Source organism: Colletes latitarsis, unplaced genomic scaffold (genome assembly GCF_051014445.1).
Source record: "Colletes latitarsis isolate SP2378_abdomen unplaced genomic scaffold, iyColLati1 scaffold0013, whole genome shotgun sequence".
In the NCBI taxonomy this organism is placed as follows: domain Eukaryota; kingdom Metazoa; phylum Arthropoda; class Insecta; order Hymenoptera; family Colletidae; genus Colletes; species Colletes latitarsis.
The window spans coordinates 16,467,740-16,493,761 of NW_027488368.1; positions in this window are offsets into that span (position 1 = coordinate 16,467,740).

The following is a 26,022-nucleotide window of genomic DNA, read 5'->3' on the forward strand; positions in this document are numbered from 1 at the left end:
CCTCATCTGGCTCGTACTTTCGCATGTTTCGCATACTTGTTGGCCAGATCTTGGCCTTTTTCTGGTTTGGATCACGGAGTAATGTAGTACCACACTGAAACAGTCAATAGAAGCTGGTTCCGATTAATATTTTAGAAGATATCGCCGGTTATGTCTTGGTTAGGTCTGGTATTTGCCCTCATCTGGCTCGAACTTCCGCATTTTTCGCATACTTGTTCGCCAGATCTTGGCCTTTTTCTGGTTTGGATCACGTACTAATGTGGTACCACACCGAAACAGTCAATTAAACCTGGTTGCGACTAATATTTTAGAGGATAACGCCGGTTATGTCTGGGTTAGTTCTGGGATGTGCCCTCATCAAGCTCGTACCTTCGCATTTTTCGCATACTTGTTGGCCAGATCCAGCGCTTTTTCTGATTTGGATCCCGTAGTAATGTGGTTCCACACCGAAGCAGTCAATTAAACCTGGTTGCGATTAATGTTTTCGAGGATAACGCCTGTTATGTCTGGGTTAGGTCTGGCATTTGCAATCATCTGGCACATACTTTCGCGTTTTTCGCATACTTGTTGCCCAGATCCAGCGCTGTTACTGATTTGGATCCCGTAGTAATGTGGTTCCACACCGAAACAGTCAATTAAACCTGGTTGAGATTAATATTTTAGAGGATAACGCCGGTTTTGTCTGGGTTAGGTCTGGTATATGCCCTCATCTGGCTCGTACTTTCGCATTTTTCGCATACCTGTTGCCCAGATCTTGGGCTTTTTCTGGTTTGGATCACGTAGTAATGCGGTACCACACGGAAACAGTCAATTAAACCTGGTTGCGATTAATATTTCAGAGGATAACGCCGGTTATGTCTCGGTTAGGTCTGGGATTTGCCCTCATCTGGCTCGTACTTTCGTATTTTTCGCATACTTGTTGGCCAGATCCTGGGCTTTTTCTGATTTCGATCACGTAGTAATGTGGTACCACACTGAAACAGTCAATGAAAGCTGGTTCCGATTAGTATTTTAGAGGATAACGCTGGTTACGTCTGGGTTAGTTCCGGTATTTGCAATCATCTGGCCCATACTTTCGCGTTTTTCGCATGCTAGTTGGGCAGATCCTGGCCTTTTTCTGGCTTGGACCAAGTAGTAATGCGGTACCGCACCGAAACAGTCAATGAAACCTGGTTGCGATTAATATTTTAGAGGATAACGCCGGTTATGTCTCGGCTAGGTCGGCGATTTGCACACATCTGGCTCGTACTTTCGCATTTCTCGCATACTTGTTGGCCAGACCCTGGCCTTTTTCTGGCTTGGACCAAATAGTAATGTGGGACCACACTCAAACAGTCAATTAAACCTGGTTGCGATTAATATTTTAGAGGATAACGCCGGTTATGTCTGGGTTATGTCTGGTATTTGCCCTCATCTGGCTCGTACTTTCGCATTTTTCGCATACTTGTTGGCCAGATCCTGGCCTTTTTCTGGCTTGGACCAAGTAGTAATGCGGTACCGCACCGAAACAGTCAATGAAACCTGGTTGCGATTAATATTTTAGAGGATAACGCCGGTTATGTCTGGGTTAGGTCTGGTATTTGCCCTCATCTGGCTCGTGCTTTGGCATTTTTCGCATACTTGTTGGCCAGATCCTGGGTTTTTTCTGGTTTGGATCCCGTACTAATGTGGCTTCGCACCGAAACAGTCAATTAAACCTGGTTGTGATAAATATTTTAGAGAATAACGCCGGTTATGTCTGGGTTAGGTCTGATATTTGCCCTCATCTGGCTCGTGCTTTCGCATTTTTCGCATACTTGTTGGCCAGATGCTGGGTTTTTTCTGGTTTGGATCCTGTAATAATGACGTTGCATACCAAAACAGTCAATTAAACCTGGTTTCGATTAATATTTTAGAGGATAACGCTGGTTATGTCTCGGTTAGGTCTGCGATTTGCCCACATCTGGCTCGTACTTTCGCATTTTTAGCTTACTTGTTGGCCAGATCCTGGCCATTTTCTGGTTTGGATCACGTAGTAATGCGGTACCACACCGAAACTGTCAATTAAACCTGGTTGCGATTAATATTTTAGAGGATAACGCCGGTTATGTCTGGGTTAGGTCTGGTATTTGCCCTCATCTGGCTCGTGCTTTGGTATTTTTCACATACTTGTTGGCCAGATGCTGGCCTTTTTCGGGCTTGGACCACGTAGAAATGTGGTACCACACTGTCAATAAAAGCTGGTTCCGATTAGTATTTTAGAGGATAACGCTGGTTATGTCTGGGTCAGTTCTGGTATTTGCAATCATCTGGCTCATACTTTCTCGTTTTTCGCATACTTGTTAGGCAGATCCTGGGTTTTTTCTGGTTTGGATCACGTAGTAATGCAGTACCACACCGAAACAGTCTATTAAAGCTGGTTGCGATTAATATTATAGAGGATAACGCCGGTTATGTCTCGGTTAGGTCTGGGATTTGCCTTCATCTGGCTCATACTTTCTCGTTTTTCGCATACTTGTGGGGCAGGTCCTGGGTTTTTTCTGGTTTGGATCACGTAGTAATGCGGTACCACACCGAAACAGTCTATTAAAGCTGGTTGCGATTAATATTATAGAGGATAACGCCGGTTATGTCTCGGTTAGGTCTGGGATTTGCCCTCATCTGTCTCGTACTTTCGCATTTTTCGCTTACTTGTTGGCCAGATCCTGGCCTTTTTCTGGCTTGGACCAAGTAGTAATGCGGTACTACACCAAAACAGTCAATAAAAGCTGGTTGCGATTAGCATTTTAGAGGATAACGCCGGTTATGTCTGTGTTAGGTCTGGTATTTGCCCTCATCTGGCTCGTACTTTCGCATTTTTCGCATACTTGTTGGTCAGATCCTGGCCTTTTTCTGGTTTGGATCACGTAGTAATGCGGTACCACACCGAAACAGTCTATTAAAGCTGGTTGCGATTAATATTATAGAGGATAACGCCGGTTATGTCTCGGTTAGGTCTGGGATTTGCCTTCATCTGGCTCGTACCTTCGCATTTTTCGCATACTTGTTGGCAAGATCCTGGGCTTTTACTGGTTTGCATCACGTACTATTGCAGTACCACACCGAAGCAGTCAATTAAACCTGGTTGCGATCAATGTTTTCGAGGATAACGCCGGTTATGTCTGGGTTGGGTGTTGTATTTGCCCTCATCTGGCTCGTACTTTCGCATTTTTCGCATACTTGTTGGCCAGATCCATGGGTTTTTCTGGTTTGGATCACGTAGTAATGTAGTACCACACTGAAACAGTCAATAGAAGCTGGTTCCGATTAGTATTTTAGAGGATAACGCTGGTTATATCTGGGATAGTTATGGTATTTGCAATCATCTGGCTCGTACACTCGCATTTTTCGCATACTTGTTGGCAAAATCCTGGGCTCTTTCTGGTTTGGATCACGCAGTAATGCGGTACCACTCCGACACAGCCAATTAAACCTTGTAGCGATTAATATTTTAGAGGATAACGCCGGCTATGTCTCGGTTAGGTCTGGGATCTGCCCTCATCTGGATCGTACTTTCGCATTTTTCGCACACTTGTTGGCCACATCCTGGGCTTTCTCTGGTTTGCATCACGTAGTAATGTGGTACCACACTGAAACAGTCATTTAAACCTGGTTCCGATTAGTATTTTAGAGGATAACGCCGGTTATGTCTGGGTTAGGTCTGGTATTTGCCCTCATCTGGCTCGTCCGTTCGCATTTTTCGCTTACTCGTTGGACAGATCCTGGCCTTTTTCTGGTTTGGATCACGTAGTAATGCGGTACCACACCGAAACAGTCAATTAAACCTGGTTGCGATTATTACTTTAGAGGATAACGCCGATTATGTCTAGGTTAGGTCTGGGATTTGCCCTTATCTGGCTCGTACTTCCGCATTTCTCGCATACTTGTTGGCCAGATCCTGGCCTTTATCTGGCTTGGACCATGTAGTAATGTGCTACCACACTGAAACAGTCAATTAAACCTGGTTGCGATTAATATATTAGAGGATAACGCCGGTTATGTCTCGGTTAGGTCTGGGATTTGCCCTCATATGGCTCGTAATTTCGCATTTTGCGTATACTGGTTGGCCAGATCTTTGCCTTGTTCTGGCTTGGACCACGTAGTAATGTGGTACTACAATGAAACAGTCAATTAAACCTGGTTGCGATTAATATTTTAGAGGATAACGCCGGTTATGTCTCGGTTAGGTCTGGGGTTTGCCCTCATATGGATCGTACTTTCGCATTTTTCGCACACTTGTTGGCCACATCCTGGGCTTTCTCTGGTTTGCATCACGTAGTAATGTGGTACCACACTGAAACAGTCAATTAAACCTGGTTCCGATTAGTATTTTAGAGGATAACGCCGGTTATGTCTGGGTTAGTTCTGGGATGTGCCCTCATCAAGCTCGTACCTTCGCATTTTTCGCATACTTGTTGGCCAGATCCAGCGCTTTTTCTGATTTGGATCCCGTAGTAATGTGGTTCCACACCGAAGCAGTCAATTAAACCTGGTTGCGATTAATGTTTTCGAGGATAACGCCTGTTATGTCTGGGTTAGGTCTGGCATTTGCAATCATCTGGCACATACTTTCGCGTTTTTCGCATACTTGTAGCCCAGATCCAGCGCTGTTACTGATTTGGATCCCGTAGTAATGTGGTTCCACACCGAAACAGTCAATTAAACCTGGTTGAGATTAATATTTTAGAGGATAACGCCGGTTTTGTCTGGGTTAGGTCTGGTATTTGCCCTCATCTGGCTCGTCCTTTCGCATTTTTCGCTTACTCGTTGGACAGATCCTGGCCTTTTTCTGGTTTGGATCACGTAGTAATGCGGTACCACACCGAAACAGTCAATTAAACCTGGTTGCGATTATTACTTTAGAGGATAACGCCGATTATGTCTAGGTTAGGTCTGGGATTTGCCCTTATCTGGCTCGTACTTCCGCATTTCTCGCATACTTGTTGGCCAGATCCTGGCCTTTATCTGGCTTGGACCATGTAGTAATGTGCTACCACACTGAAACAGTCAATTAAACCTGGTTGCGATTAATATATTAGAGGATAACGCCGGTTATGTCTCGGTTAGGTCTGGGATTTGCCCTCATATGGCTCGTAATTTCGCATGTTTCGCATACTTGTTGGCCAGATCTTGGCCTTTTTCTGGTTTGGATCACGGAGTAATGTAGTACCACACTGAAACAGTCGATAGAAGCTGGTTCCGATTAATATTTTAGAAGATATCGCCGGTTATGTCTTGGTTAGGTCTGGTATTTGCCCTCATCTGGCTCGAACTTTCGCATTTTTCGCATACTTGTTCGCCAGATCTTGGCCTTTTTCTGGTTTGGATCACGTACTAATGTGGTACCACACCGAAACAGTCAATTAAACCTGGTTGCGACTAATATTTTAGAGGATAACGCCGGTTATGTCTGGGTTAGTTCTGGGATGTGCCCTCATCAAGCTCGTACCTTCGCATTTTTCGCATACTTGTTGGCCAGATCCAGCGCTTTTTCTGATTTGGATCCCGTAGTAATGTGGTTCCACACCGAAGCAGTCAATTAAACCTGGTTGCGATTAATGTTTTCGAGGATAACGCCTGTTATGTCTGGGTTAGGTCTGGCATTTGCAATCATCTGGCACATACTTTCGCGTTTTTCGCATACTTGTAGCCCAGATCCAGCGCTGTTACTGATTTGGATCCCGTAGTAATGTGGTTCCACACCGAAACAGTCAATTAAACCTGGTTGAGATTAATATTTTAGAGGATAACGCCGGTTTTGTCTGGGTTAGGTCTGGTATTTGCCCTCATCTGGCTCGTACTTTCGCATTTTTCGCATACCTGTTGGCCAGATCTTGGGCTTTTTCTGGTTTGGATCACGTAGTAATGCGGTACCACACGGAAACAGTCAATTAAACCTGGTTGCGATTAATATTTTAGAGGATAACGCCGGTTATGTCTCGGTTAGGTCTGGGATTTGCCCTCATCTGACTCGTACTTTCGCATTTTTCGCATACTTGTTGGCCAGATCTTGGGCTTTTTCTGGTTTGGATCACGTAGTAATGTGGTTCCACACCGAAACAGTCAATTAAGCCTCGTTTCGATTAATATTTTGGAGGATAACGCTGGTTATGTTTGGGTTAGATCTGGTATTTGCAATCATCTGGCACATACTTTCGGTTTTTTCGCATACTTGTTGGCCAGATCCTGGGATATTTCTGGTTTGGATCACGTAGTAATGCCGTACCACACAGAAACAGTCAATAAAAGCTGGTTCCGATTAGTATTTTAGAGGATAACGCTGGTTATGTCTGGGTCAGTTCTGGTATTTGCAATCATCTGGCTCATACTTTCGCGTTTTTCGCATACTGGTTGGCCAGATCCTGCGTTCTTTCTTGTTTGAATCTCGTAGTAATGTGGTTCCACACAGATCTCGGTTAGGTCTGGGATTTGCCCTCATCTGGCTCGTACTTTCGCATTTTTCGTATACTTGTTGGCCAGATCCTGGCGTTTTTCTGGTTTGGATCACGCAGTGATGTGGTACCACACGGAAACAGTCAATAAAAGCTGGTTCCGATTAGCATTTTAGATGATAACGCTGGTTATGTCTGGGTCAGTTCTGGTATTTGCAATCATCTGGCTCATACTTTCGCGTTTTTCGCATACTGGTTGGCCAGATCCAGCGTTTTTTCTTGTTTCAATCCCGTAGTAATGTGGTTCCACACAGATCTCGGTTAGGTCTGGGATTTGCCCTCATCTGGCTCGTACTTTCGCATTTTTCGCATACTTGTTGGCCAGATGCTCGCCTTTTTCTGGTTTGGATCACGTAGTAATGCGGTACCACGCCGAAACAGTCAATTAAACCTGGTTGCGATTAATATTTTAGAGGATAACGCCTGTTATGTCTCGGTCAGGTCTGGGATTTGCCCTTACCTGGCTCATACATTCGCATTTTTCGCATACTTGTTGGCCAGATCCTGGGCTTTTTCTGGTTTGGATCCCGTAGTAATGTGGTTCCACACCGAAACAGTCAATAAAAGCTGGTTGCGATTAGTATTTTAGAGAATAACGCTGGTTATGTCTGGGTTAGTTCTGGTATTTGCAATCATCTCGCTCATACTTTCGCGTTTTTCGCATAGTTGTTGGCCAGATCCAGCGTTTTTTCTGGATTGGATCCCGTAGTAATGTGACTCCACACCGAAACAGTCAATTAAACCTGGTTGCGATTAATATTTTAGAGGATAACGCCGGTTATGTCTCGGTCAGGTCTGGGATTTGCCCTTATCTGGCTCATACTTTCGCATTTTTCGCATACTTGTTGGCCAGATGCTCGCCTTTATCTGGTTTGGATCACGTAGTAATGCGGTACCACACCGAAACAGTCAATTAAACCTGGTTGCGATTAATATTTTAGAGGATAACGCCGGTTATGTCTCGGTCAGGTCTGGGATTTGCCCTCATCTGGCTCGTACTTTCGCATTTTTCGCATACTTGTAGCCAGATCCTGGGCTTTTTCTGGTTTGGATCACGTAGTAATGTGGTACCACACTGACACAGTCAATTAAATCTGGTTGCGATTAATATTTTGGAAGATAACGCTGGTTATGTCTTGGTTAGCACTGGGATTTGCCCTCATCTGGCTCGTACTTTCGCATTTTTCGCATACTGGTTGGCCAGATCTTGGCCTTTTTCTGGTTTGGATCCCGTAGTAATGTGGTTCCACACCGAACAGTCAATAAAAGCTGGTTCCGATTAGTATTTTAGAGGTTAACGCCGGTTATGTTTCGGTCAGGTCTCGGATTTGCCGTCATCTGGCTCGTACTTCCGCGTTTTTCGCATACTTGTTGGCCAGGTCCTGGGTTTTTTTCTGGTTTGGATCTCGTAGTAATTAGGTTCCACACCGAAACAGTCAATGAAACCTGGTTGCGATTAATATTTTAGAGGATAACGCCGGTTATGTCTGGGTTAGGTCTGGTATTTGCCCTCATCTGGCTCGTACTTTCGCATTTTTCGCATACTTGTTGGCCATATCCTGGCGTTTTTCTGGTTTGCATCCCGTAGAAATGTGGTACCACACAGAAACAGTCAATAAAAGCTGGTTCCGATTAGCATTTCAGACGATAACCCTGATTATGTCTGGGTTAGTTCTGGGATTTGCAATCATCTGGCTCATACCTTCGCGTTTTTCGCATACTTGCTGGCCAGATCCTGCGTTTTTTCTGGATTGGATCCCGTAGTAATGTGGTTCCACACCGAAACAGTCAAATAAAGCTGGTTTCGATTAATATTTTGGAGGATAACGCTGGTTATGTTTGGGTTAGATCTGGTATTTGCAATCATCTGGCACATACTTTCGCTTTTTTCGCATACTTGTTGGCCAGATCCTGGGATATTTCTGGTTTGGATCACGTAGTAATGTGGTACCACACTGAAACAGTCAATAAAAGCTGGTTCCGATTAGTATTTTAGAGAATAACGCTGGTTATGTCAGGGTTAGTTCTGGTAATTACCCTCATCTGGCACGTACTTTCGCATTTTTCGCATACTTGTTGGCCAGATCCTGAGCTTTTTCTGGTTTATATCACGTAGTAATGTGGAACCACACTGAAACAGTCAATAAAAGCTTGTTCCGTTTAGTATTTTAGAGGATAACGCTGGTTATGACTGGGTTAGTTATGGTATTTGCAATCATCTGGCTCATACTTTCGCGTTTCTCGCATACTTGCTGGCCAGATCCTGCGTTTTTTCTGAATTGGATCACGTAGTAATGTGGTTCCACACAGCAACAGTCAATTAAACCCGGTTCCGATTAATATTTTAGAGGATAACGCCGGTTATGTCTCGGTTAGGTCTGGGATTTGCCCTCATCTGGCTCGTACTTTCGCGTTTTTCGCATAGTTGTTGGCCAGATCCAGCATTTTTTCTGGATTGGATCCCGTAGAAATGTGGTACCACACAGAAACAGTCAATAAAAGCTGGTTCCGATTAGCATTTCAGACGATAACCCTGATTATGTCTGGGTTAGTTATGGTATTTGCAATCATCTGGCTCATACTTTCGCGTTTCTCGCATACTTGCTGGCCAGATCCTGCGTTTCTACTGGTTTGGATCCCGTCGTAATGTGGTTCCTCACCGAAACAGTCAATTAAACCTGGTTGAGATTAATATTTCAGAGGATAACGCCGGTTTTGTCTGGGTTAGCTCAGGTATTTGCCCTCATCTGGCTCGTACTTTCGCATTTTTCGCATACTTGTTGGCCAGATCCTGAGCTTTTTCTGGTTTATATCACGTAGTAATGTGGAACCACACTGAAACAGTCAATAAAAGCTTGTTCCGTTTAGTATTTTAGAGGATAACGCTGGTTATGACTGGGTTAGTTATGGTATTTGCAATCATCTGGCTCATACTTTCGCGTTTTTCGCATACTTGTTGGCCAGATCCTGGCCTCTTTCTGGTTTGGATCCCGTAGTAATGTGGCTTCACACCGAAACAGTCAATTAAACCTGGTTGCGATTAATATTTTAGAGGATAACGCCGGTTATGTCTGGGTTAGGTCTGGTAATTACCCTTATCTGGCACGTACTGTCGCATTTTTCGCATACTTGTTGGCCAGATCTTGGCCTTTTTCTGGTGTGGATCACGTAGTATTGCGGTACCACACCGAAACAGTCAATTAAACCTGGTTGCGATTAATATTTTAGAGGATAATGCCGGTTATGTCTCGGTTTGGTCTGGGATTTTCCCTCATCTGGCTCGTACTTTCGCATTTTTCGCATACTGGTTGGCCAGATCTTGGCCTTTTTCTGGTTTGGATCACGTAGTAATGTGGTATCACACTGAAACAGTCTATAGAAGCTGGTTCCGATTAGTATTTTAGAGGATAACTCTGTATGTCTGGGTTAGTTCTGGTATTTGCCCTCATCTGGCTCGTACTTTCGCGTTTTTCGCATACTTGTTGGCCAGATCCTGGGCTTTTTCTGGTTTGGATCACGTAGTTATGTGGTACCACACTGAAACAGTCAATAAAAGCTGGTTGCGATTAGTATTTTAGAGGATAACGCTGGTTATGTCTGGGTTAGTTATGGTATTTGCAATCATCTGGCTCATACTTTCGCATTTTTCGCATACTTGTTGGCCAGATCCTGGGCTTTTTCTGGTTTGGATCACGTAGTAATGTGGTACCACACTGAAACTGTCAATTAAACCTGGTTCCGATTAGTATTTTAGAGGATAACGCCGGTTTTGTCTGGGTTAGGTCTAGTATTTGCCCTCATCTGGCTCGTACTTTCGCATGTTTCGCATACTTGTTGGCCAGATCTTGGCCTTTTTCTGGTTTGGATCACGGAGTAATGTAGTACCACACTGAAACAGTCGATAGAAGCTGGTTCCGATTAATATTTTAGAAGATATCGCCGGTTATGTCTTGGTTAGGTCTGGTATTTGCCCTCATCTGGCTCGAACTTTCGCATTTTTCGCATACTTGTTCGCCAGATCTTGGCCTTTTTCTGGTTTGGATCACGTACTAGTGTGGTACCACACCGAAACAGTCAATTAAACCTGGTTGCGACTAATATTTTAGAGGATAACGCCGGTTATGTCTGGGTTAGTTCTGGGATGTGCCCTCATCAAGCTCGTACCTTCGCATTTTTCGCATACTTGTTGGCCAGATCCTGGCCTTTTTCTGGCTTGGACCAAGTAGTAATGCGGTACCGCACCGAAACAGTCAATGAAACCTGGTTGCGATTAATATTTTAGAGGATAACGCCGGTTATGTCTGGGTTAGGTCTGGTATTTGCCCTCACCTGGCTCGTGCTTTGGCATTTTTCGCATACTTGTTGGCCAGATCCTGGGTTTTTTCTGGTTTGGATCCCGTACTAATGTGGCTTCGCACCGAAACAGTCAATTAAACCTGGTTGTGATAAATATTTTAGAGAATAACGCCGGTTATGTCTGGGTTAGGTCTGATATTTGCCCTCATCTGGCTCGTGCTTTCGCATTTTTCGCATACTTGTTGGCCAGATGCTGGGTTTTTTCTGGTTTGGATCCTGTAATAATGACGTTGCATACCAAAACAGTCAATTAAACCTGGTTTCGATTAATGTTTTCGAGGATAACGCCTGTTATGTCTGGGTTAGGTCTGGCATTTGCAATCATCTGTCACATACTTTCGCGTTTTTCGCATACTTGTTGCCCAGATCCAGCGCTGTTACTGATTTGGATCCCGTAGTAATGTGGTTCCACACCGAAACAGTCAATTAAACCTGGTTGAGATTAATATTTTAGAGGATAACGCCGGTTTTGTCTGGGTTAGGTCTGGTATTTGCCCTCATCTGGCTCGTACTTTCGCATTTTTCGCATACCTGTTGGCCAGATCTTGGGCTTTTTCTGGTTTGGATCACGTAGTAATGCGGTACCACACGGAAACAGTCAATTAAACCTGGTTGCGATTAATATTTTAGAGGATAACGCCGGTTATGTCTCGGTTAGGTCTGGGATTTGCCCTCATCTGACTCGTACTTTCGCATTTTTCGCATACTTGTTGGCCAGATCTTGGGCTTTTTCTGGTTTGGATCACGTAGTAATGTGGTTCCACACCGAAACAGTCAATTAAGCCTCGTTTCGATTAATATTTTGGAGGATAACGCTGGTTATGTTTGGGTTAGATCTGGTATTTGCAATCATCTGGCCCATACTTTCGCTTTTTTCGCATACCTGTTGGCCAGATCCTGGGATATTTCTGGTTTGGATCACGTAGTAATGCCGTACCACACAGAAACAGTCAATAAAAGCTGGTTCCGATTAGTATTTTAGAGGATAACGCTGGTTATGTCTGGGTCAGTTCTGGTATTTGCAATCATCTGGCTCATACTTTCGCGTTTTTCGCATACTGGTTGGCCAGATCCCGCGTTTTTTCTTGTTTGAATCTCGTAGTAATGTGGTTCCACACAGATCTCGGTTAGGTCTGGGATTTGCCCTCATCTGGCTCGTACTTTCGCATTTTTCGCATACTTGTTGGCCAGATGCTCGCCTTTTTCTGGTTTGGATCACGTAGTAATGCGGTACCACGCCGAAACAGTCAATTAAACCTGGTTGCGATTAATATTTTAGAGGATAACGCCGGTTATGTCTCGGTCAGGTCTGGGATTTGCCCTTACCTGGCTCATACATTCGCGTTTTTCGCATAGTTGTTGGCCAGATCCAGCGTTTTTTCTGGATTGCATCGCGTAGTAATGCGGTACCACACCGAAACAGTCAATTAAACCTGGTTGCGATTAATATTTTGGAGGATAACGCCGGTTATGTCTTGGTTAGCACTGGGATTTGCCCCCATCTGGCTCGTACTTTTGCATTTTTCGCATACTTGTTGGCCAGATCCTGGCTTTTTTCTGGCTTTTACCACGTAGTAATGTGGTACTACACTGAAACAGTCAATTAAACGTGCCTGCGATTAATATTTTAGAGGATAACGCCGGTTATATCTCGGTTAGGTCTGGGATTTGCCCTCATCTGGCTCGTACTTTCGTATTTCCTGCATACTCGTTGGCCAGATCCTGGCCTTTTTCTGGTTTGGATCACGTAGTGATGTGGTACCACACGGAAACAGTCAATAAAAGCTGGTTCCGATTAGCATTTTAGATGATAACGCTGGTTATGTCTGGGTCAGTTCTGGTATTTGCAATCATCTGGCTCATACTTACGCGTTTTTCGCATACTTGTTGGCCAGATCCTGCGTTTTTTCTGGTTTGGATATCGTAGTAATGTGGTTCCACACCGAAACAGTCAATTAAACCTGGTTGCGATTAATATTTTACAGGATAACGCCGGTTATGTCTGTGTTAGGTCTGGTATTTTCCCTCATCTGGCTCGTACTTTCGCATTTTTCGCATACTTGTTGGCCAGATCTTGGCCTTTTTCTGGTTTGGATCATGTAGTAATACAGTGCCACACCGGAACAGTAAATTAAACTTGGTTGCGATTAATATTTTAGGGGATAACGCCGGTTATGTCTCGGTTAGGTGTTGTATTTGCCCTCATCTGGCTCGTACTTTCGCATTTTTCGCATACATGTAGCCAGATCCTGGGCTTTTTCTGGTTTGGATCACGTAGTAATGTGGTACCACACTGAAACAAACAATTAAACCTGCTTGCGATTCATATTTTAGAGGAAAACGCCGGTTATGTCTTGGTTAGCACTGGGATTTGCCCTCATCTGGCTCGTACTTTCGCATTTTTCGCATACTTGTTGGCCAGATCCTGGCTTTTTTCTGGCTTTTACCACGTAGTAATGTGGTACTACACTGAAACAGTCAATTAAACGTGCCTGCGATTAATATTTTAGAGGATAACGCCGGTTATGTCTTGGTTAGGTCTGGTATTTGCCCTCATCTGGCTCGTACTTTCGTATTTTTCGCATACTGGTTGGCCAGATCTTGGCCTTTTTCTGGTTTGGATCACGTAGTAATGTGGTACCACACTGAAACAGTCAATAAAAGCTGGTTGCGATTAGTATTTTAGAGAATAACGCTGGTTATGTCTGGGTTAGTTCTGGTATTTGCAATCATCTCGCTCATACTTTCGCGTTTTTCGCATAGTTGTTGGCCAGATCCAGCGTTTTTTCTGGATTGGATCCCGTAGTAATGTGACTCCACACCGAAACAGTCAACTAATCCTGGTTGCGATTAATATTTTAGAGGATAACGCCGGTACCGTCCCGGTCAGGTCTGGGATTTGCCCTTATCTGGCTCGTACATTCGCATTTTTCGCATACTTGTTCGCGAGATCCTGAGGTTTTTCTGGTTTGTGACACGTAGTAATGTGGTACCACACTGAAACAGTCAATAAAAGCTTGTTCCGATTAGTATTTTAGAGGATAACGCTAGTTATGGCTGCGTTAGTTATGGTATTTGCAATCATCTGGCTCATACTTTCGCGTTTTTCGCATACTTGTTGGCCAGATCCAGCGTTTTTTCTGGATTGGATCCCGTAGTAATGTGACTCCACACCGAAGCAGTCAAGTAATCCTGGTTACGATTAATATTTTAGAGGATAACGCCGGTTATGTCTCGGTCAGGTCTGGGATTTGCCCTTATCTGGCTCGTACTTTCGCATTTTTCGCATACTTGTTGGCCAGATCCTGGGCTTTTTCTGGTTTGGATCCCGTAGTAATGTGGTTCCACACCGAAACAGTCAATAAAAGCTGGTTGCGATAGTATTTTAGAGAATAACGCTGGTTATGTCTGGGTTAGTTCTGGTATTTGCAATCATCTCGCTCATACTTTCGCGTTTTTCGCATAGTTGTTGGCCAGATCCAGCGTTTTTTCTGGATTGGATCCCGTAGTAATGTGACTCCACACCGAAACAGTCAATTAAACCTGGTTGCGATTAATATTTTAGAGGATAACGCCGGTTATGTCTCGGTCAGGTCTGGGATTTGCCCTTATCTGGCTCATACTTTCGCATTTTTCGCATACTTGTTGGCCAGATGCTCGCCTTTTTCTGGTTTGGATCACGTAGTAATGCGGTACCACACCGAAACAGTCAATTAAACCTGGTTGCGATTAATATTTTAGAGGATAACGCCGGTTATGTCTCGGTCAGGTCTGGGATTTGCCCTCATCTGGCTCGTACTTTCGCATTTTTCGCATACTTGTAGCCAGATCCTGGGCTTTTTCTGGTTTGGATCACGTAGTAATGTGGTACCACACTGACACAGTCAATTAAATCTGGTTGCGATTAATATTTTGGAGGATAACGCTGGTTATGTCTTGGTTATCACTGGGATTTGCCCTCATCTGGCTCGTACTTTCGCATTTTTCGCATACTGGTTGGCCAGATCTTGGCCTTCTTCTGGTTTGGATCCCGTAGTAATGTGGTTCCACACCGAACAGTCAATAAAAGCTGGTTCCGATTAGTATTTTAGAGGTTAACGCCGGTTATGTTTCGGTCAGGTCTCGGATTTGCCGTCATCTGGCTCGTACTTCCGCGTTTTTCGCATACTTGTTGGCCAGGTCCTGGGTTTTTTTCTGGTTTGGATCTCGTAGTAATTAGGTTCCTCACCGAAACAGTCAATGAAACCTGGTTGCGATTAATATTTTAGAGGATAACGCCGGTTATGTCTGGGTTAGGTCTGGTATTTGCCCTCATCTGGCTCGTACTTTCGCATTTTTCGCATACTTGTTGGCCAGATCCTGGCGTTTTTCTGGTTTGCATCCCGTAGAAATGTGGTACCACACAGAAACAGTCAATAAAAGCTGGTTCCGATTAGCATTTCAGACGATAACCCTGATTATGTCTGGGTTAGTTCTGGGATTTGCAATCATCTGGCTCATACCTTCGCGTTTTTCGCATACTTGCTGGCCAGATCCTGCGTTTTCTCTGAATTGGATCACGTAGTAATGTGGTTCCACACCGCAACAGTCAATTAAACCCGGTTGCGATTAATATTTTAGAGGATAACGCCGGTTATGTCTCGGTTAGGTCTGGGATTTGCCCTCATCTGGCTCGTACTTTCGCGTTTTTCGCATAGTTGTTGGCCAGATCCAGCATTTTTTCTGGATTGGATCCCGTAGTAATGTGGTTCCACACCGAAACAGTCAAATAAAGCTGGTTTCGATTAATATTTTGGAGGATAACGCTGGTTATGTTTGGGTTAGATCTGGTATTTGCAATCATCTGGCACATACTTTCGCTTTTTTCGCATACTTGTTGGCCAGATCCTGGGATATTTCTGGTTTGGATCACGTAGTAATGTGGTACCACACTGAAACAGTCAATAAAAGCTGGTTCCGATTAGTATTTTAGAGAATAACGCTGGTTATGTCAGGGTTAGTTCTGGTATTTGCAATCATCTGGCTCATACTTTCGCGTTTCTCGCATACTTGCTGGCCAGATCCTGCGTTTCTACTGGTTTGGATCCCGTCGTAATGTGGTTCCACACCGAAACAGTCAATTAAACCTGGTTGAGATTAATATTTTAGAGGATAACGCCGGTTTTGTCTGGGTTAGCTCAGGTATTTGCCCTCATCTGGCTCGTACTTTCGCATTTTTCGCATACTTGTTGGCCAGATCCTGAGCTTTTTCTGGTTTATATCACGTAGTAATGTGGAACCACACTGAAACAGTCAATAAAAGCTTGTTCCGTTTAGTATTTTAGAGGATAACGCCGGTTATGTCTGGGTTAGGTCTGGTAATTACCCTCATCTGGCACGTACTTTCGCATTTTTCGCATACTTGTTGGCCAGATCTTGGCCTTTTTCTGGTGTGGATCACGTAGTAATGCGGTACCACACCGAAACAGTCAATTAAACCTGGTTGCGATTAATATTTTAGAGGATAATGCCGGTTATGTCTCGGTTTGGTCTGGGATTTTCCCTCATCTGGCTCGTACTTTCGCATTTTTCGCATACTGGTTGGCCAGATCTTGGCCTTTTTCTGGTTTGGATCACGTAGTAATGTGGTATCACACTGAAACAGTCTATAGAAGCTGGTTCCGATTAGTATTTTAGAGGATAACTCTGTATGTCTGGGTTAGTTCTGGTATTTGCCCTCATCTGGCTCGTACTTTCGCGTTCTTCGCATACTTGTTGGCCAGATCCTGGGCTTTTTCTGGTTTGGATCACGTAGTTATGTGGTACCACACTGAATCAGTCAATAAAAGCTGGTTGCGATTAGTATTTTAGAGGATAACGCTGGTTATGTCTGGGTTAGTTCTGGTATTTGCAATCATCTGGCTCGAACTTTCGCATTTTTCGCATACTTGTTGGCCAGATCCTGGGATATTTCTGGTTTGGATCACGTAGTAATGTGGTACCACACCGAAACAGTCAATTAAACCTGGTTTCGATTAATATTTTGGAGGATAACGCTGGTTATGTTTGGGTTAGATCTGGTATTTGCAATGATCTGGCACATAATTTGGCTATTTTCGCATACTTGTTGGCCAGATCCTGGGATATTTCTGGTTTGGATCACGTAGTAATGTGGTACCACACCGAAACAGTCAATTAAACCTGGTTTCGATTAATATTTTGGAGGATAACGCTGGTTATGTTTGGGTTAGTTCTGGTATTTGCAATCATCTGGCACATACTTTCGCGTTTTTCGCATACTTGTTGGCCAGATCCAGCGTTTTTTCTGGATTGGGTCCCGTATTAATGTGGTTCCACACTGAAACCGTCAATAGAAGCTGGTTGCGATTAGTATTTTAGAGGATAACGCTGGTTACGTCTGGGTTAGTTCTGGTATTTGCAATCATCTGGCTCATACTTTCGCGTTTTTCGCGTACTTGTTGGCCAGATCCAGCGCTTTTTCTGATTTGGATCCCGTAGTAATATGTTTCCACACCGAAACAGTCAATGAAACCTGGTTTCGAGTAATATTTTCGAGGATAACGCTGGTTATGTTTGGGTTAGATCTGGTATTTGCCCTCATCTGGCTCGTACTATCGCATTTTTCGCATACTTGTTGGCCTGATCTTGGACTTTTTCTGGTTTGGATCACGTAGTAATGCGGTACCACACCGAAACTGTCAATTGAACCTGGTTGCTAGTAATATTTTAGAGGATAACGCCGGTTATGTCTGGGTTAGTTCTGGGATTTGCACTCATCTGGTTCGTACCTTCGTATTTTTCGCATACTTGGCAAGATCCTGGGCTTTTTCTGGTTTGGATCACGTACTATTGCGGTACCACACCGAAGCAGTCAATTAAACCTGGTTGCGATTAATGTTTTCGAGGATAACGCCGGTTATGTCTGGGTTAGGTCTGGTATTTGCAATCATCTGGCTCATACTTTCGCGTTTTTCGCATACTTGTTGGCCAGATCCTGGGCTTTTTCTGGTTTGGATCACGTAGTAATGTGGTACCACACTGACACAGTCAATAAAAGCTGGTTGCGATTAGTATTTTAGAGGATAACGCTGGTTATGTCTGGGTTAGTTCTGGTATTTACAATCATCTGGCTCGAACTTTCGCATTTTTCGCATACTTGTTGGCCAGATCCTGGGATATTTCTGGTTTGGATCATGTAGTAATGTGGTACCACACCGAAACAGTCAATTAAACCTGGTTTCGATTAATATTTTGGAGGATAACGCTGGTTATGTTTGGGTTAGGTCTGGTATTTGCAATCATCTGGCACATACTTTCGTTTTTTGCGCATACTTGTTGGCCAGATCCTGGGATATTTCTGGTTTGGATCACGTACTATTGCGGTACCACACCGAAGCAGTCAATTAAACCTGGATGCGATTAATGTTTTCGAGGATAACGCCGGTTATGTCTGGGTTAGGTCTGGTATTTGCAATCATCTGGCTCATTCTTTCGCGTTTTTCGCATACTTGTTGGCCAGATCCTCGCCTTTTTCTGGTTTGGATCACGCAGTAATGCGGTACCACACCGAAATAGTCAATAAAACCTGGTTGCGAGTAATATTTTAGAGGATAACGCCGGTTATGTCTGGGTTAGGTCTGGGATTTGCCCTCATCTGGCTCGTACCTTCGCATTTTTCGCATACTTGTTGGCAATATCCTGGGCTTTTACTGGTTTGGATCACGTACTATTGCGGTACCACACCGAAGCAGTCAATTAAACCTGGTTGCGATCAATGTTTTCGAGGATAACGCCGGTTATGTCTCGGTTAGGTCTGGGATTTGCCCTCATCTGGCTCGTACTTTCGCATTTTTCGCATACTTGTTGGCCAGATCCTGGGCTTTTTCTGATTTGGATCCTGTAGTAATATGTTTCCACTCCGAAACAGTCAATTAAACCTGGTTTCGAGTAATATTTTCGAGGATAACGCTGGTTACGTTTGGGTTAGATCTGGTATTTGCCCTCATCTGGCTCGTAGTTTCGCATTTTTCGCATACTTGTTGACCATCCCTCAGGGGCTGCCAGCCTTTCAGCTGCAGTACAGGCTTAACGAACCCGGGGTACCCGAGTCATACACACACCGTAAGCCTCCTGTTGGTCGTCACAACGACCCATTCACAATTCCCTATTGGTTTTGTGAATGGTACGTGACGGCAGGAGGAACGGGGGTCTTGGCTTAACCGCCTGGGCCACGAGTATGGCGACTCTATAAAATCGCCCTCCAATCCTAAGCTATGGTGCGCGGCGATGGGATGCATGGTTGGGGGAGAAGGCCCAATCCCAAGCGACCACCTCCGGGGAACCTGCCGAACCCCCGGTGTATTAGGCTTACCCGGGTAAGGCGGCTCTGCCCGGGTGGACCTTTATTTCCGACCATCTCGTGGGATTCTTATGGACACAGAAAATAAAATGGGGATGGGGCGGGTTTTGTCGGTTGGGGAGGACGGAGACGGGGTTGGGGTTAGGGTGGCGGCGCTCGCGCCCCACTCAGCGCCAGGTCCGGCTTCGTGGAGGGTGGAGGAGGACGACGAGACGGCGTCGGTCTCGTCTTTCTCCTCCAGCACGAGCCACATAGGCTCTAAGAGGAAGAGGACGGGGCAGGCCGTCGTCGAGGTGGGCGGGGCGATGAGCCCGTCGGTGAGGCTGAGTTGCCTCAGGGACGAGGTGACCGAGGAGATATCGGAGAGGATCTCCTCGTCCCTGAGGCGGGTGGAGAAAGTCGCCGCTGCCTGCGCCTTTAAGGGGCAGAAAAGCGGTGGCGCGGAGGCCCTGAAGGCCGCGGCGGAGGAAATGAGGGAGGCGGCGCGGGAGCTCAGAGGGCGGAACGCCCGTCTGCAGCTCCTGTTGGAGGAGGAGCGACAGGGGTGGAGGAGGGCAGAGGCGCTGTGGAACAGCGCGGCCCTCCATCCCATCCTCCCTCCTCCTCCACCGCCGCGTCCCTCGGCGGAGGTAAATAAGCGGAGTGCGGCGGCAGTGGTGCGGGGCACCGCGGGCCCCTCCACCCGCACTCCGCCCGTGAAGAAGTCCCCGTCCTCCTCAGAAGACGATCTTCTGAGGAGGATTGGGGACATGATTGATGGCAAGCTGGCCGCCTTCCGGGAGGAGCTCCTCGCCGGAAGAGCGGTCAGCAGGAAGGTGGTGCCTCCCCGACCTGTTCCGGTACAGTCGGGGAAGGCAAAGAAGGGCGGAGTGAAGGCTCCGCCCAGCGTTGCGGCACCAGGGCCCCGGGTCGCGACCCCCAAGAGGGGTGGTGTACCCGTGGTCGCGGTGGTCGCGTCCTCCACAGCACCCTCCCAAGGGGGGGTGGCGTGGAGTGAGGTGGTGGGGCGGAAGGCGAAGCGGGCGGCGAGGAAGGCCTCGCAACCGCAGCCTCCGCCTCCGCCGCCGGCGGCCAAGGTAAAGGCCGCGAAGGTCGGGAAGGCACGACCAGGTCGTCCCCCAAAAACGGCAGCGGTGGCGCTGACCGTTGCGCAGGGGGGCGACCTGACCCTCGCGGAGGCGATGCGGCTCGCCAGGGAGAATATCTCCCTGGAAGAGCTGGGCATCGCCTCCGTGAGGGCGAAGAGGGCCGTGACCGGGGGTCTCTTGCTGGAGATCCCCGGTGCAGAAGGCGGCGCGAAGGCGGATCGTCTCGCCCAGAGGCTCCGGGAGCAGCTGGGCGAGCGAGGTGTCCGGGTCGCCCGGCCCACGAAGCGCACGGAGATGCGCGTTTGTGGGCTGGACGACTCGGTCAGCGCACAGGATGTGTCCCGTGCCCTTGCGAGGGCGGGGGACTGGCCTGTGGAGGACCTGCGGATCGGAGAGATCCGCAGGTCGCCCTCCGGCCTCGGGTCGGTGTGGGCCCGGTGCCCCCTCTCCGCCGCCCGTAAGGTGGCGGAATCCGGGAGGGTGTTGGTGGGGTGGGTTTCGGCGCGAGTGGAAATCCTCGCGCCGCGCCCGCTCCAGTGTCACCGCTGCCTCGAATTGGGGCACGTGAGGCAGTGGTGCACCTCGCCGGTGGACCGCAGCGGTCAGTGTTACCGCTGCGGTGCCAAAGAGCACCGTGCGAGCCAGTGCTCGGCGGCCCCCCACTGCCCGCTGTGTGCGGACATGGGGAGGCCAGCCGATCACAGGGTGGGGAGCAAGAAGTGCTCCCCCCCCCCCCTCCCGGAAGGAGAGGAAGAGGCGGGCTGCACCGGCTCCGGTGCCGAGGGCGGTGGCATCGTCCTCCATGGAGGTGGACGGTGCTACGGGGACGGACGGCCGGGAGGAGGCTGGCGCGGCCATTAATTAATGCCGCCCCGCCTCCTCCTCCAGGCCAACCTCAACCACTGCCGCGCGGCACAGGACTTGATGTCCCAAGTCCTCGCGGAGTGGGGGGTTGGCCTGGCGGTCGCCGCCGAGCCGTACCGCGTCCCTGATCACCCTCATTGGGTAGGCGACGCGGACGGCTTGGTGGCGACGGTATGGGGAGGGGGCGACGGGTCCCCACCGTTCTCCTTGTTGGAGCGCGGTCGGGGATTCGTCGCCGTGGACTGGGGGGGAGTCGCTGTGGTGGGGTGCTACATTTCGCCCCGTAGCGGTCACGCTGCGTTCGAGCTGTACTTGGCCGAGGTCGCGGCATGCGTGCAGCGCTACACGGCCCGGCCGGTGCTGGTCCTGGGGGATTTCAATGCCAAGTCGGTGGCTTGGGGATCCCCCAGGACCTCCGTTCGCGGCGGGATCCTGGGCGATTGGGCGGCGGGGCTCGACCTCCGGGTATTGAACCGGGGGTCGGAGCACACATGCGTGCGGCGATATGGGGGGTCCATCGTGGATGTTGGATTCGCGACCCCCAACGCCGTGCGCATGGTGTCGGGTTGGCACGTGGTCGCGGGGGCAGAGACACTCTCCGATCACCGGTACATCCGGATGGAGGTCTCTGCCGCCGCGAGTGCATCCCGACACGGCCGCCTGCGTGGCACCCCACCACGCCGCTGGGCGCTTCGGCGCCTGGACAAGGACGCCCTGATGGCAGCTGCCCTCGCTGCAACTTGGCCGCAGGGAGCGGCCGAGTTGCCGAGCATAGAGGAGGAGGTCGCCCGGCTCGGAGCATTGGTCGCGGGTATTTGCGACGCGGCGATGCCTCGGTTCGGGCGGGCTTCTCCTCGCCGGGCGGTGTACTGGTGGTCGGACGCGATCGCGGAGTTGCGAGTCGCGACTGTCCGCGCCCGACGCCAGTACACCCGCGCGCGCCGTCGTCAACGTACAGGCGACGGCGTGGCGCGAGCGAGGACAGCTGATGACCTGTATGGAGCATACCGCGTGGCGCGGGTTGCTCTGCAGGTCGCCATCAAACGGGCCAAGACCCGGGCATGGAAGGAGCTCCTCCAGACCCTTGATGACGATCCATGGGGGCGCCCATATAAGGTGGTGCTGAATAAGCTCCGCCCCTGGGCGCCCCCCGTCACCGAGGGTCTTGACCCCCGGCTGCTGGAGGACGTGGTCAATACACTCTTCCCAATTGGGGAGAGGGGACCGCGTCCTCCGGCGGCGGCGGCTGTCCCAGTGGAGTGGACGGCCGAGCTGGGGGTCACGCAGGAGGAGCTGGCAGCGGCCATCAGACGGCTCGGGGTTCGTAACACGGCCCCGGGTCCGGATGGTGTGCCCGGCCGGGTTTGGGTCTTGACCCAGGGCGTCCTTGGGGCCGACCTCAGGCGGTTGTTCGACCGCTGCCTGAGGGACGGGCGATTCCCCCCCAGTTGGAAGGTGGCGAGGATGGTCCTCCTCCGGAAGGAGGGTCGGCCCGCGGAGTCTCCCTCTTCATACCGGCCCATTTGTCTCCTCGACGAGGTGGGCAAGCTCTTCGAGCGTGTGATTGCTGCCCGCCTCGTCGAGCACCTGTCGCGGGGTGATCCCGGTCTGGCCGACTGCCAGTTCGGTTTCCGGGGGGGCCGATCGACTATCGACGCGATAGGTCGTGTGAGGGCCCTCTCGGGGGCGGCCGTCTCCCGGGGAGGGGTGGCATTGGCAATATCTTTGGATATTGCCAATGCCTTTAACACCCTCCCCTGGGAAGAGATAAGGAGGGGACTCGAATATCATCGAGTCCCCTCTTGTCTCAGGGCGGTCGTCGGGGATTATCTCCGCGGCAGGTGGATCGAGTATCCGGGCCGGGATGGTGATATGCGGAGGGAGGTGTACTGCGGTGTTCCGCAGGGGTCGGTCCTCGGGCCACTCCTGTGGAACATCGCGTACGACTCGGTGATGCGGGCCGGCCTCCCCGACGGCGTCAGCACGGTGTGTTATGCGGATGACACACTGGTGCTGGCCGTCGGGGCGCACTGGGGGAGGGCCATGCGTCGCGCGGAGGAGGGGTCGCAACGCGTCGTCGACCGGATCAGGGGGATGGGGATGACGGTGGCGGTCCATAAGACCGAGGTGATTGCGTTTCATTCACCTCGGCAGGATCCGCCACCCCCTCTGATCCGGGTGGGTGGGGCTGACATCGAGGTGAAGCCCCAGATCAGGTATCTGGGGCTGATCCTCGATAGCCACTGGCGTTTCGAGGAGCATTTCCGCTGCCTGGTCCCCCGGTTGGAAAGGATGGTTGCGGCTCTGGGCCGGATCCTGCCCAACCTGGGGGGCCCGGCGGGCCGAGTTCGTCGCCTCTATGTGGCAATGGTCCAGTCGGTGGCCCTATACGGGGCCCCCGTCTGGGCGGACGACCTGGCTGCCTCCCGGCGCAGCATGACTATGCTGCGTCGGGTGCAGAGGCGCATGGCGCTCAGGGTCGTCCGCGGGTATCGGACCGTGTCACATGAGGCGGCGACGGTTCTAGCGGGGATGCCGCCCATGGACCTGCTCGCGCGGTCGCACGCGGTGATGTACCGGCACCGCGTCGACCGTCGCGCGGGGGTGGGGGCGGTCCCGGGCGGGCAGGAACCTGCTTGGGGCGATTTGAAGCGCCAGGCCCGGCAGTCCGTGTTGCTCGCGTGGCAGGAGCGGCTGGCTCTGCCAACCGCGGGGCACCGGACTGTCGGGGCTGTTCGGCCACTCCTGAAGGAGTGGCTGGACAGAGGCCATGGCAGCCTCACCTACCGGCTGGCACAGGTGTTTTCCGGGCATGGCAGCTTCGGAAGATACCTGTGCCGGAAAGGGAAGGAGCCGACGGCGCGTTGCTGCCACTGCGACGCTGAGCAGGACACGGCGGATCATACCCTGGAGGTATGCCCCGCGTGGGAGGGGGAGCGCCGTGTCCTGGTCGGCGTAGTCGGGCGGGATGTCTCGCTGCCGGGCGTGGTGCGCGCCATGCTCGGCAGCGAGGAGAAGTGGAGGGCCGTGGCCTCCTTCTGCGAGAACGTAATGTTGCAGAAGGAGGCCGCGGGGAGGGAGCGCGAGCTTCAGCGCCGCGCTGAAGCTCGCGCTCGTGCGGTGGCCCGAGGTCGTCGCCCGGTCGCGAGGCGTCGCGGGCGGCCGCCTCGGCGTGGCGGATGACCTAGGCTGGGAGGGGGGTACTGAAGGGACCCTCCTCCCGCCAGGCGGCGCCGGGTCGGACCGGTTGGGGGTAGGAGTGCCTCCCCCTACCGGTCCGACGCAAGGGGAGGCACCCTCGGCGGTCTGGTGCGGCCATGAACGCCCGGCCGCCGAGGGGTGGAAACGGGGTCCCGGGCGGTTGCGAGTTGGGGCTCGCAGCCGCCACTAAACGCGGCCCCGGGACGGATAGCGGCGGGATGGAGTGGCCCCGTCCCGCCGCTATGAGGCAGTGTGTCTACTGGGGGGACCGATTGTCCCCTCGGGGGATGGGCGCGAAAGCGCGGGCACGGGGAGGATACCGGAAGAATGCTTCGAGCGATTCCCGGTATCCTCCCAAAGCGTGCCGAAGGGTCACCGTGGGGTTTTTAGTAGGTAGGTCCTGCGCCTGTCGTTGTACGGGCGCGGGGAATCCCACACACCCCTCCCACCTGTCCCTAAGGAGGTGGGAGGGAGTCTTTCGAAGATTTTCCCCACGACAAAAAAAAAAAAAAAAAAAAAAAGAAAAATACTTGTTGACCAGATCCTGGACTTTTTCTGATTTGGATCACGTAGTAATGTGGTACCACACTGAAGCAGTCAATTAAACCTGTTTGCGATAAATATTTTAGAGGATATCGCCGGTTATGTCTGGGCTAGGTCTGGTATTTGCCCTCATCTGGCTCGTACTTTCAACTTTTTCGCATACTTGTTGGCCAGATCCTGGCCTTTTTCTGGTTTGGATCACGTAGTAATGTGGTACCCCACTGAAACAATCAATAGAATCTGTTTGCGATAAATATTTTAGAGGATAACGCCTGTTATGTCTCGGTTAGGTCTAGGATTTGCCGTCATCTGTCTCGTACTTTCGCGTTTTTCGCATACTTGTTGGCCAGATCCTGAGTTTTTTCTGGTTTGGATCCCGTAGTAATGTGGTACCACACTGAAACAGTCAATAAAAGCTGGTTCCGATTAGTATTTTAGAGGATAACGCTGGTTATGTCTGTGTCAGTTCTGGTATTTGCAATCATCTGGCTCATGCTTTCGCGTTTTTCGCACACTTGTTGGCCAGATCCTGGGATATTTCTGGTTTGGATCACGTAGAAATGTGGTACCACACTGAAACAGTCAATAAAAGCTGGTTCCGATTAGTATTTTAGAGGATAACGCTGGTTATGTCTGGGTTAGTTCTGGTATTTGCAATCATCTGGCTCATACTTTCGCGTTTTTCGCATAGTTGTTGGCCAGATCCAGCGTTTTTTCTGGATTGGATCCCGTAGTAATGTGGTTCCACACCGAAACAGTCAATTAAACCTGGTAGCGATTAATATTTTAGAGGATAACGCCGGTTATGTCTGGGTTGGGTCTGGTATTTACCTTCATCTGGCACGTACTTTCGCATTTTTCGCATACTTGTTGGCCAGATCCTCGCCTTTTTCTGGTTTGGATCACGCAGTAATGCGGTACCACACCGAAATAGTCAATAAAACCTGGTTGCGAGTAATATTTTAGAGGATAACGCCTGGTTATGTCTGGGCTAGGTCTGGGATTTGCCCTCATCTGGCTCGTACCTTCGCGTTTTTCGCATAATTGTTGGCCAGGTCTTGGCCTTTTTCTGGTCTGGATCACGTAGTAATGCGGTACCACACCGAAACAGTCAATTAAACCTGGTTGCGATTAATATTTT